Consider the following 12,127-nt stretch of genomic DNA (forward strand, 5'->3'; position numbering starts at 1 on the left):
ACAGGCATATTAAATCAAGGGAATTAAAATTAACGATTTTTTCTGAAGGTGCGAGCAACAGGCGCGGGTGACGGAGAATGCAAAGCTTCCAAAGGCAATTTTTTGCGAGCAGTTTTTTCGGTAACTAAAGATTCAATTAAGCAATCGCATAAAAAGGGAAACGATGGAAACACGAGTGGCAAGAATCTTATCGTATTATAAAGTACAAAACAAACATGAACATAAATAACACAGCAACTTACATACAGACCAAGCCTCACAAACATATCAAACTACCATGAAACCTTGATCGGTGTCGGGGAATAGCCAAAGCGGGTTCCAGGTTAGAATCTGGGCAGGAACAACCATTAATTTCTGTTGATGGAAATTAAGGGGCGGTGGGACGAAAATCGTGTGGAATGTTGGTAACATTGCAAGCTTCTTTGTTGATGTAGAGGGTTCGGTTGATAACTTTAGCTTCACATCCTTGTTCTTTTGCAACATACATGGCTTGAATCAAAGTTTTTCTCTCTTCTTGGATCACTCTTGCATAATCTTTCGTAATAAAAGCTTCTTTGTAATGTTGGGAATGCTTTAGACGGTTTTTAACAGCAAAAACCGCGTCTCTGTCTTCCCTCACGACCAACCTTGCAATGATGGCGTGAGGGCACGGCGAACTGTTGTTATCACTATTTCGCGACGGTGGTTTTCCGACACGATGCACAGCATGAAATCTTATGTCTTGTGGGTCTATCTTTAGCTCATTTTCGATTATATTGTCAACTATATCAGAGCAATTTTCGTCAGCCTCTTCGGGGATGTTCATGAACCTTAAGTTTTCTCTCCTTGTGTAATCTTCTAGGGCAACGAGACTTTCTTGTGTTCTTTGTTGTGACGTTTTCAGTAGCGCAGTTTCAGCTTGTGATTTAGCAAGCTCCTCTTTTAATAACTTGATTTCCCGTGACTGGCGGTTGAGCATTTCTTGATGTGTCCTTTTTGAGTCTTTGTGAGTCTTGAAGTCTCCTTGGACATCTTCGATCGTGGCCCACGCATTCTCGAGGGATTTTTCGATCTCTTTGATTGTACATTTGACACCTTCCATATCTTGTATGAGTTCACATCTTAGGGTTGATACTTCAGTGTGCAGATTGTTAAAATTATCCTCCATTCTGCTTTCTATAGCGCTAAGCTTGTCTAAGATGACTTTCAAGGACAGCGGTGAATCTGTATCGACTTCGTTGTCCATCTCACCGTGATTTCGCTTAGGTGTAGGTTGAGAGTTCAAACTTGAGCTTGATGAGCGTTCTGCTCGTTTCGACATTCAGACACACGGTTAAGCTTTCATAAATAAGTCTTGTAAACTTCAAACTGCTGCCGAAGGTCCTCTGGATTAGTAAGAAGTTACCACATTTAGGTAACGGAGGTTACGCTAAAATTGAAGACAATGTTACAATGACGAAATTATGAAGAGAAAAGGGACGAGGAAGACGTTTTTATGCATGGTGAAGCCTACATCCTTTTAGCTTTCATCTGGCGCTGTTAACATGGGCACTGTGTGTCGGAAAAAGGCAAGGTGCAAGAATTTCTTTCAACAACTAAGAATTCAACGTTTTGGGTGTTTGAGGATGAAAATCTCAACCAAAAGAAATCAGCTTGAGCTTGGATGTTACTTTTATTAAAAGATCTTACCCCTGTGATGAAAAAAAGTCAAAAATATCTCCCAATAAACTTCTCTAAAGATACTTTTTTTGCAGACAGGTGAAAACCTGTTTGGCCCATTTTAACTGGGAATAAGTGTAAACTATATGATATACTTTCAAACATAATAACTTTGTTTAATAATATACTATTAACTGATGGAGATAGATGTTAGTAGAGACAGTAAGTTCGTGGCTTCTAAGATCCACAGAAACTGAGAGCCGGCCATAAATGTAATCCATTGACAGGGCCCTGCCGGCGGGGTTTCCTGTGTCACTTGTTTTGTGTTCGTGTTTTGTCTTTTTGTTTTGTACTTTGATATTGCTCTCGGTCAGAATTTAACAAGAAAGACTTAGCTGTTTTGTCACAATATTTCATTCCATGTGCTGGCGCTACTTTCTCAGCCACGTTGCTTGTCAAAATTTACCTTGACAGGGCCTCATTAACTGATCTATATTGCGTATTCAACAAAAGTTCTATAAATTTTTTTTTTGTTTTAGTTTGCAGTTTTAGTAGCTTCTTGTGCATTGCGCATTGTCCAGTCAAGCAGAAAAAAAAATAACCTTTGTATAGCCAATAAGATGGTATGTTGTATGATTATGTCTAGCAAACAGTAACAGCCGGTATTGTTTATCACAGCTGTGGGACAAAATCTTTTTGTAAGTTTTGGCTCTGAAATGCACTGGGAATTGTAACCTTTTGACTAAAATCTAAAATAGTGGCTACTTATAATAAACAATCACAATACTTCGCTTCGTCTTATTTGTTTGTTTGTATTCCCATGACAAAATTTGATAAGTCTTGTCCAAAGGGACTCCTAAAAATATTAATATAAATGTAAAACCAACTCTTCTTACAAATTTAAGAAACTCTGAATTACTTCCCAAAGGAAGTATAAGTCTTAACTGAAAGAAAACCAAAATTCCTTCATGAAGCTTGAGGTAAAGTAAGTTAATCAGAATTAACTCCCAAAGTGGATTATTCTTACTCTTTGTAAGAAGTAAAATTAACTCCTTTGTAGTGACTCTCGGATTTGAGTAAAATATACCCTCTTGTAGAGTTATAGTAACTCCTAAAAGAGAGTATAATATACTCGTCTTACGGAGTAAAAGTAACTCCTTTTAAATAACTCCAATTTGGGAGTTACACTGACTCTCCTTTAAGAGTTGAACTAAAGTATAGTGTATTTTCAACCCCTAAAAGGAGTAAAATTTAACACTGTTCTGGAGTTAAATTAACTTGTGAAAACTAACTCCAACACTAGGAGTTAAGTTGACTCTGCCAGGAGTGTAACTAACTCCTTTTAGAGTTAAAATAACTCCACCTTTACAATTACTGTGCCGCCATTTTGCTACAACAATATCTGGTTTGCCAATTTGAATTTGGTAGGGTGAGAGGAAAGGTCCTACATGTAAAATAAAGTGTGTTGTTCTCTGACTGACATTTGGTGGACGTTTTTGAAATATTTTGGTAAACAAAATATTATCAATATTTAGGAGTTTTTTTTTAATTTATTTACTCACCAGGACATACAATCATAGAAAGTTACAGTGAATAATAGACTAGGATCTTACATAAGTTTAGAGTAAGTAATAATAGTAAAAGAAGAAGTAAGAAGTTGCAAGGAGACCTCAAGAAGCCCCCAGACTTATACTGAGAGGGCTCCTCAGAGATATGTTAGGACTGTAAGACTAGTAAAGACATTGTATTTAGATTTTTTAACATACAGCTTGTACTGCGACTTCAGTTTTTTTTTCAAAACACCAATTTCCTTGGTTCTTTGGTCAATCCCAGATGACTTGAGATTTCGAAGGAATGATGCTAAATCTTCCACTTCTAGTTTTGTTGAAAACGACCATTTAATAGCCAGTTTCTCATCACCTTGTTTAAACTTTAAAAATGCAACCCGTAACTGTATGCAGTACTTTCAGGGAAGCCATATCGATGAGAATGAGTCTGTTGAGCGCGCATGTGCTGCCCATGTTACATGCATGCCATGATGTCATCGGTTGACAGAATAAAAGAGCCTGGGAGCAAATCTTTGACATCTGACCCATCTTGCTCTAATTTGGACTGATAAATGACTTGTTACTGTTCTTACCGGTCGCTGGTAATGCAAATCCTTGACAAAAGTGATCAAACGTGTGACAACTGAGAAATCAAAGCTATTTTTTTTTGTTATCCCTAAAACTATCTTAGTGATCCCTTATCCCCATAAGAATTTAGTCCCTAAAATTATTTTTGCAGTTATCCCTTATCCCTAAAACCCCTAACACGGCTTCTCAAATGCCTCCCATAAGCCCTGTTGCCTACTGCATTTAGAGCTTTCAGTGGCTAAATATCCATAGGTTTGTCTGTACACTTTCATAGTCATGTTTTTCTTAACGTTCACTTTTTATCCATATAATCAAAAAAACGGTTGAAAAAGGCAGTTTTTTCGTCTTTCATTTCTTTTAAAACTTTAAGCTTTTCTTAATTCTTCCACTTGCGCTCCCTTTTGACTATAGGATTTTAAGAAATCTAACATTTCTGCAGCAGAAGGTCGACTTCTTGGCTTCTTACGACATCTTTTTGTACTTGCCTTGCTTCTTTTTCCAGATGAATCACTGCATTCATTATCTGAATGTCCATTACTGATACTGTTTACTGAAGTCTGCTCGTCTACCTGCACATTACTTGGATCAATGCTGCCATCTGAGGATCGTTAACAAGAACCAGTATATGCTACACGTTCTTAACAACGTACAGAATCGCATAAAATAAAGTGTATCAAGCACGTTCTGAACAACTTTCAATTATTTGTATTTCTCATCGAGGAAAATTACCAAAATGAATTAAGTACTACTCATTACCTTTCGTTTTGGTATGTTGTCTTTGCCATCGCCCAAGTACCCAGGTACAGTTTTAAACAGAAATTAGGAGGAGCAAATGTGAAGCGAACAATTTGAAACTGGATTTGCCTTGTGTAATGGATTATTATTTCCAAAGCATTTACTTTACATAAATGTATCACAATATCATGTACACTCACCATTGACTTCTTTGAGGTACTCAAGGAAGGTCCTGTAAACGCCATTTTCCTTTTGCCTACTGTTAGTACCCTCCTCTGAGAAATGAGGTCTGAACAATTTGACGAGCTTTGGGGCAGCTCAAGGGCAACACGGCTGTTTTCCGAAATAAAAACAGCAAGCACGGTTTCTTCTTTATGAGCTGTGAAGTAAAAAAATCCGTTTAAATTACTCACATATCATGGAGTCGCTACAATGTGAGAGAATTTTTGGTTGAAATTCAGTCAGCTTATTTTTTAGTCAAATCTCCCAGGCCTGGTTATTTCATTCATTACTATTTTAACAAAGGGAAAGCCTTGAAATACATCTCTTTTGAGACTGTTGGTGTCATTATTGTAAAGTCTAATTAAGTTAGGAAGGCTCAGGGATTGAACTGTTAAAATTCTGCAAAACGTTTCTTCTAGGTGTTCGCTGTCTCAAATAAAATATATTTAGAAAGTTGTCAACGGGTTAGGGGGCTTTAAACTATAAATTGAAGCATTGCAATGAATTTACTTCTAATAAGCCAAATTTTGCTGGCACAACCCACATCTGCTTTTCAGTGTTACTGAGGGACGAGGAATATTCGGCAAATGGCCTTCGAAGTTGCTCCTCTTTCAAAAAACGGGTAAGGGCCCATCTTGGAGAAGACTGAAACCTGCAAATACAAAGCAAAGTTCTAATACGTTAAAAAGTTTAAATTGTACTTGTTCCTACGTTGCTTACAGCGATTGATTTAATGAAATGGTGAGCTAGCGCGTTATTATAGCAGAGAAATATGAAAGTGCTTTCTACATCATGCTTACTCTATAATTTCCGTTTTCCATGGGCGTTAATCAAAACAGGTGGCTAACCCTAGTCGAGGAGATGGGCATGTTACAGCATGGGAGGTGATCAATTTTGGACAGCTAAGTCACTGAAGAACTGTTCAGAGGTTGTGTGGAAGGTAGATGAGAGTAAAGTAGCGATGAACCAGGCAAAACGTCGTTACCAAAAATAAGTCCAGCTCCATAGTAATGGTTCTCTCGCAGAGAAGTTACGTCCTCTTTCAATTCAAATTCCTCGTTACCAGCGTCCAGAAACAGTTTGTCACAAAGCGGTCTCATGACACACCCCGAAAACTCTTGACGAGGACCTCCATAATCGGCAGCAGCCTCTCCAATGAAAGTGACCTCAAGTGGATATCTGACGTCATCAAGAGGTGGAGATGGTAGCAATTCATCCATTGCCTCATTATAAACGTTGGACCTGTTCATGAAGATCTCCATAGTTTTGCCTTCGCATAATGCTGATTCGCTCTCCAAATCAAGTGGTCGTCCCAGCAAAAATTTTGTTCTGCACTCTTTGAGTACAGTAACAGGGTCGCTGCAAGTGACCCTACGATAAAGAAAAAAGTCGCTGTGAGGTGGCTCAAGATGGTGAATTTTTTTTTGTTTGAGCAAAGGGCTATTGGTGACTGTCACTTTAGGTTTATGAATGGTATCTTGTATGACTCAACAACTTTTGGTGTATTAGCTTTAATGGCAAGATATTGGGTTCGTGATCACAAAGATAGAGGTATCAATATATCATTGTATACACCTGAATTTTTTTAAAATTCAGATTCAACTGAATGCTATATATTTACATCATTTCACTCCGTATATATCTACTGGAAACATTTTGAGGAAAAATTTCTTTCTGATATATGTCACCAAATGGTTTACATAGATCATAGAAAATTGAAATATTTTGTAGGTGGTTGAGTAAGCCATGAAGGCTGCGATGATGTTGACTATTACATATATGCGCCCTCAATCAACCCTACCCTCTCCCCACCAACTACTATAATTCGTTTTCAACGATACCTGTATTCCAAAGAATTCTAAAGGAATAGCATTGTCATTTGTGTAACGAGAGTAAAATAAAACGGAAAAAATTAAATAGTCGCTTTACTTCACTGTTTAAGCAGAAAGTACTACAGAAGTGAACTTTCCTTGTTATTACATGTGCCTGCCCACATTGCAAACATTTACCTGGCCAATCCGAGAAGCTTAATACACGTCCTAATTCTGCACCTGGCGTGAGGGAAACGCCCTTGTGTAAAATGGTCAGGGTTTTTTTAAATTCTTTATCTCCCATTAAAATGCATAGGAAACTAGGAGTTTCAGTGAATAAGTCTCAGTAACAGGCGAAGAATAATGCACACCTTTGTAAATCTACTGGAACTCTGCCCATGTACAATTTTAAGTAACGTCATTTCAGGCATGGACATCCTGAATAATCAAACAGGAGCCAACTGCGCATGCTTGTGATCTCATGTCTGACAAATTTTTGGATTTTTTTGTGAGATTGTAAAGAACTGTGCTACCCCACCAACGTTCCCCAGCAATAATACACTGAGATGGAATGAAGACTTTCTTCGATTGCCTGCTGTAAGTGTGCTTGGTATGAAAGATACTGCCTAAAATAAGAGTATCATCTCACTATACATTATCATCTCTCGCATCATTGTTTAACTAACTGTCAGTTCTTTAGAATATGTCAACGACAACTATTGAATGTGCAATACAACCAACAAACTACTGATGTGGAAAAAGTCACTAGAACATTAAGGCCAACTCTTCCGTCATAGTGTATGTTTAGACTGGTAGTAAAATAGAATGTTTGGGATCTGAAAGAAGTCACCTCCCGCAACCCCACCATCATCCTACCTTACAATAAGCTACCCCTTGTTGAATCCTGAAACTATTGATGCCCACCTGAGGTTTAATAGACAAACGACAGCTGACCATGTAGATGCATTTTTGTTTGAAGTCATTCGGTCCTGTGACAAAAATGAAATTGTAAGACTATGGCGTGAGAAGTGTATGATAATGGACCCTGTAATTGAACAACATGAAATGGTTCCTTTTCACCACCGTTGGATTCAGCAACAGTTTAAAGAAGAAGAAAATGTGAAAACCATGAAAGAGGGTTGGGAAGTGTACTGAAATTTGCCTAAGTGAATGCTGAAGTTAGAGGCGAATATGTGTTACCACCCACTGAAGGAAACCTTAACTGAAATAAAAGAATGCATATTGCGTTCGCTCAAACCTCAAAAGTGTTATTTCGATAATTGAAATATTTCTTTTGCCAAACTAGAGTGGTTGTGGCACATGTTTAATTAACCTTTCTGTTTTAGTTAGAAATGCGGTGTTTGGATTCTTCATAGGAGCACTCGGATTTCCTTTTTTTTATTTTTTATTTTTTTTTTTCAAGTATGCGTGTCATTCACTGTCATTCAATGCGTTGTTCACTGCAAATATGAAGAACGCGGTTCTTATGTTTACAAAAAAACAAACACACACACTTTGCGCGATGCATTTGCATTTGAATAAACAAGTTTGTGTGCTGCGTAAGATAACTTATTTTACACTTCTCATTTCGTTACGACGCCGGGCAGTAATGTGATGTGCTCTATAGTAAAATCGGCACGATATACGAGTATTAAAACACCTCCTAACGATGCTTAAGTTAATTCACCGCCTTCTTAATAACAACAACAACAACAGTTATAATAATAATAACTAGTAATAGTTGACACTACAGCTGCCCCCGCTGTGAAAAAGCTTTAAAAACTTGGAAAACTGTGCGAAAGAGTTGGCTCAATGGTTTTTGCATTGTTGTAAAGTAGTTGTTTAAAAGTGACTAGAGTTCTTTTTAGATGATGCGTTTGAGGATCTGTTGTCATTGATCTGGACTGCTCAGATTATTGTGCATCAAAGGATGCGGCGATACCACTTTGACCAATTGTCCACATTACCAGCTCTTTGGATTCACTGTAATTTGAGTGATGGCGGATCACTGAGCCTATTTCAAATCATCCAAAAGGAAGCCCCTGATTGGCAATATAATATAGTTGAATAAAGGGAGAGTAAAGGATACAATTTGAATTGATATTTCATGTAAACAGGCAAGGTGGCCATAATACATTTCTCTAATACCACTTGTGCCTTGGGTACCAAGGAGTAATGATAAATAAATTGGGAGAAAAAATGGCTTATTGTTTTTGTAATGACAATAAACCGTAGTAAGTTTGATGACATAAAAAATTTAACAGTAAACAATGCAATTGCAAGTAGCCGGCCAGTATATAAAATGATTTATTTAAAATTATTATTGAAATGAAATTACTTGGATTCCATTAACTGAAACAGAACTTTGAAAACTATAATGCATGCTCTTTTGATATAGAAGAGGTTATCAACTGAAACCAAAACTTCTAATTTCTATAACATTGAAAGAAAAGCTGAAAAACATGCACTAAGAGGCCTAACTTATATTACACCTCTTACCCTGCTGAACTGTTATTGTGGAAAGTTTACTTCTGTTAGCAATAATTTCTATTGCCCAAGTGGAGGGAATGTCGATGTTCTGCGATTATATCAGCATTAATTTTAAAATGAATAAGCAAAAGTTATCCAATAACATTTTCGTCACTTTCAGATTGATGCTGTTTCACTTTTACAACAAGTTTCCCGTTGTGGGAAAGTTGAAAGTCAACTACTTCCAGTAGAAGGAGTTTGGTTTCGAGTTGATCAGTACTGTCCTTGTAGGAGAAGATGTCTTCATTTAGAAATGTAGAAATGGCCTTGGAAAAGGCAGTCACTGAGTATTGTTTGCCATCTTTTTCTAAGCTGAGACTGACTGTCATGTCCAAAAAATTTCGCCTTTTTGTGTGCTTTCTTGTCTTCAAATTGGCACTATGATGTTTGACTTCCATATAAGACTTCCATATAAGTCTCTGTCTGTCATGCAGAACATCGAGGAACAAGCCCTAGCAACCTACAAACGGACACTACCGCTCTGGTTACGGTACGTTGACGACACCTTTACACTAGTACACAAAGACGAAATCGACGATTTTCACGAACACCTTAACAAACAGAATGCTGACATACAGTTTACTAAGGAGATCGAAGAAAATGGTAAGATACCTTTTCTAGACTGCTTAGTTACCCGTAACAACAACGACAACAAACTAAGTACTGCGGTTTACAGGAAACCAACACATACTGACAGACTACTGGACCAGTCATCCTACAACCCTACTTCTCACAAAGCAACGACTATACAGACCTTAACAAGGCGAGCACAACTGGTTTGTGACTCACCTGACAGACTCGCAAACGAAAACAACTACTTAGACAACGTTTTCAACAAGAACAACTACAGCAAGGACTTTGTTAGACGTAACACTAACAAGAACACTGAACCTAACGTCACAAACAACGACGCGACTCCCGTAACTACTGTAACTATACCTTGCGCAAGGGGAACTTCTGAGACTATCGCACGGATTCTACAACCCTACAATATCCGTGTAGCTCACAAACCTATAACCACTTTAAGACAACTACTGACGAAAGTGAAGGACAAAGATGAACCGAACCGCAGACAGGGAGCAGTTTACAAGATCAAATGCTGCGACTGCCAGGCCACTTATATTGGTGAGACCGGCAGAAATTTAAACGTACGACTGACTGAACACAAACAAGCAACTAGAAATGGTGATATCAACAATCACATTGCTGAGCACCATTTACAAACGAACCACAGAATCGACTGGGACTCTGCCAAGTGCATTACCTACTGTACAAATTACTATCAACGACTCACTATGGAAAGCTGGTTTACTAACTTAGAACAAACGCCACTCAACCGTTGCCTACAACTACCTGCACCATACAAACGGCTCATTGACGACAACAACAAAACAGACAAACAATAGACATTTTACTGACAATAGACCCACGGACTTTTTGACTAACAAAAGACGGATCGAAACGCACCAATCACTTTTTACAGTCTTCACAGCCAATAATATCACGGCTTACTGACAAACGGCCGATAACATCTGGACTTCGTTGACCAATCAGGTTAACAACCAGAGACGTATATACCATCTACTGACGTTCCACAATTCACTTGACTCTGAAGATGACTTCCGCTCAGGTTGTCGAAAAGTCAGTCAAAGTCACCACAAACAGTCCTTCTCAGGACTACACTCACCCGGATGATCATAATTTACGTACTTATGATATAAGTCTCTGTTGGTTTTAAATGTACGGCCTTTTGGTTTACGCCTTAAATTATCTTCTTCTGGTTTTTCAGTGGTGACAGAAGAAGCACTTTGACTCCCTTTGCTTTCTACTGGATTATTTTGGTAATCATTTTTCATGGCAACTTTTTCTGGCAAACTCTAAGTGGCATTTCAATTTTACCACTACAACTACTTTGATCATTTAATTCAAAAACTGCAAAAAAACCACCCGATAGGAATTTGCCTCTGCGTTGCCTCGAAGGTTGGAAATGTTTTTACAGTTTGAACAAGGTCGTCAAAGAAAAGCCATCTATCCTCACTGGAAATTGCACATGTAAAATGAGATTGCTGACAACGAACTAAACCTTTCAAATTATACCGAGATTTGCCAACTTCAATCTTGTCATACATTACTAAGCCAGTCATTATTTCAGGAGAGAACTCAATAAAAAGTAATCTGGAATTAAGTCTTTTCTTCAAAAATTTGGCTAAAAGATGCATTTCAATCCCTTGCTTGAAATGTACTACACCATTCTCTCAAATACAACCAAACAAGTTCTCGAATAGCTGGTAAGCAGCTAGAATTTCCACCTTGATTTCTATAGTTGGAAGCAGCAGTAAACAACAATTCTGGAGATTTACTTCTCCTTGTTAACTTAGATAACTCGGGTAAAAACAGATATGTAGACACGTCCAAAAAACAATCCACTGCACAGGAATATATGCCAGATTGAACAAAGACAGAATTCATAAAGTGACTCCGTTTCTTTCTGACGGAGTTCTGTGAAATATATTGCTTTATGTTTGACATTATCACACCTATTTCATACAATAGGTTAGGTTAGGTTAGTTTAGCTTAGCTTAGGGTTAGTTGTTTAAAGCAGCACTCAAAACATTATAATGTGTTACCTAACAACTTGTGTCTGTTGCTTTGATCAGTCCACACTGCACTTGCCTTCGACCAGCTTTTGCGTTCTTGTTAAGCTTACTTTCTAAAATTCCAAAAATTAAAACAATCGTATCAGGAAAACTTTAAGAAAGAACGTGTTGCATAATATTTCATTTGACAATCATGTCTATTTGTTCTCTTATGAACTCTCTCAGTTTAGATATTTCGCACGTGTTTGCTTGGAATGTTTGTGGATTGAGTCTGTCAATCCTCGCGCTGTGATTTGTCTGACAAATCGTTGCTATTTAGTAATACTCAAGAAGCTTACGGAGTCTATCTCGATCTCCGATTAACTTGAAAAGATTCAAATGAAAAAGTCAGTTGCTTGCCTTCAAAAACTTTTCCACTCAATAGCACAGATTCAGCAAACCTAACTCCAACCAGCTCTTG

The 12,127-nt window shown here is 37.8% G+C and overlaps 2 pseudogenes across 1 annotated transcript; both read right to left on the reverse strand.

The window, feature by feature from the left end:
* Positions 1-4,065: 4,065 nt before the first annotated feature.
* LOC146472466 (uncharacterized) overlaps positions 4,066-12,127 on the reverse strand; it is a 46,972-nt pseudogene continuing 38,910 nt past the window's right edge.
* LOC146472467 (E3 ubiquitin-protein ligase HECW2-like) lies at positions 4,695-6,106 on the reverse strand (annotated as a pseudogene). The gene is made up of 3 exons (XR_014866532.1): positions 5,716-6,106; positions 5,241-5,382; positions 4,695-4,887 (listed from the first exon to the last, which is right to left on the reverse strand). The product of XR_014866532.1 is annotated as an E3 ubiquitin-protein ligase HECW2-like (transcript).

The sequence above is a fragment of the Pavona decussata genome, unplaced genomic scaffold (genome assembly GCF_977016875.1).
Source record: "Pavona decussata unplaced genomic scaffold, jaPavDecu1.1 SCAFFOLD_98, whole genome shotgun sequence".
Taxonomy (NCBI): domain Eukaryota; kingdom Metazoa; phylum Cnidaria; class Anthozoa; order Scleractinia; family Agariciidae; genus Pavona; species Pavona decussata.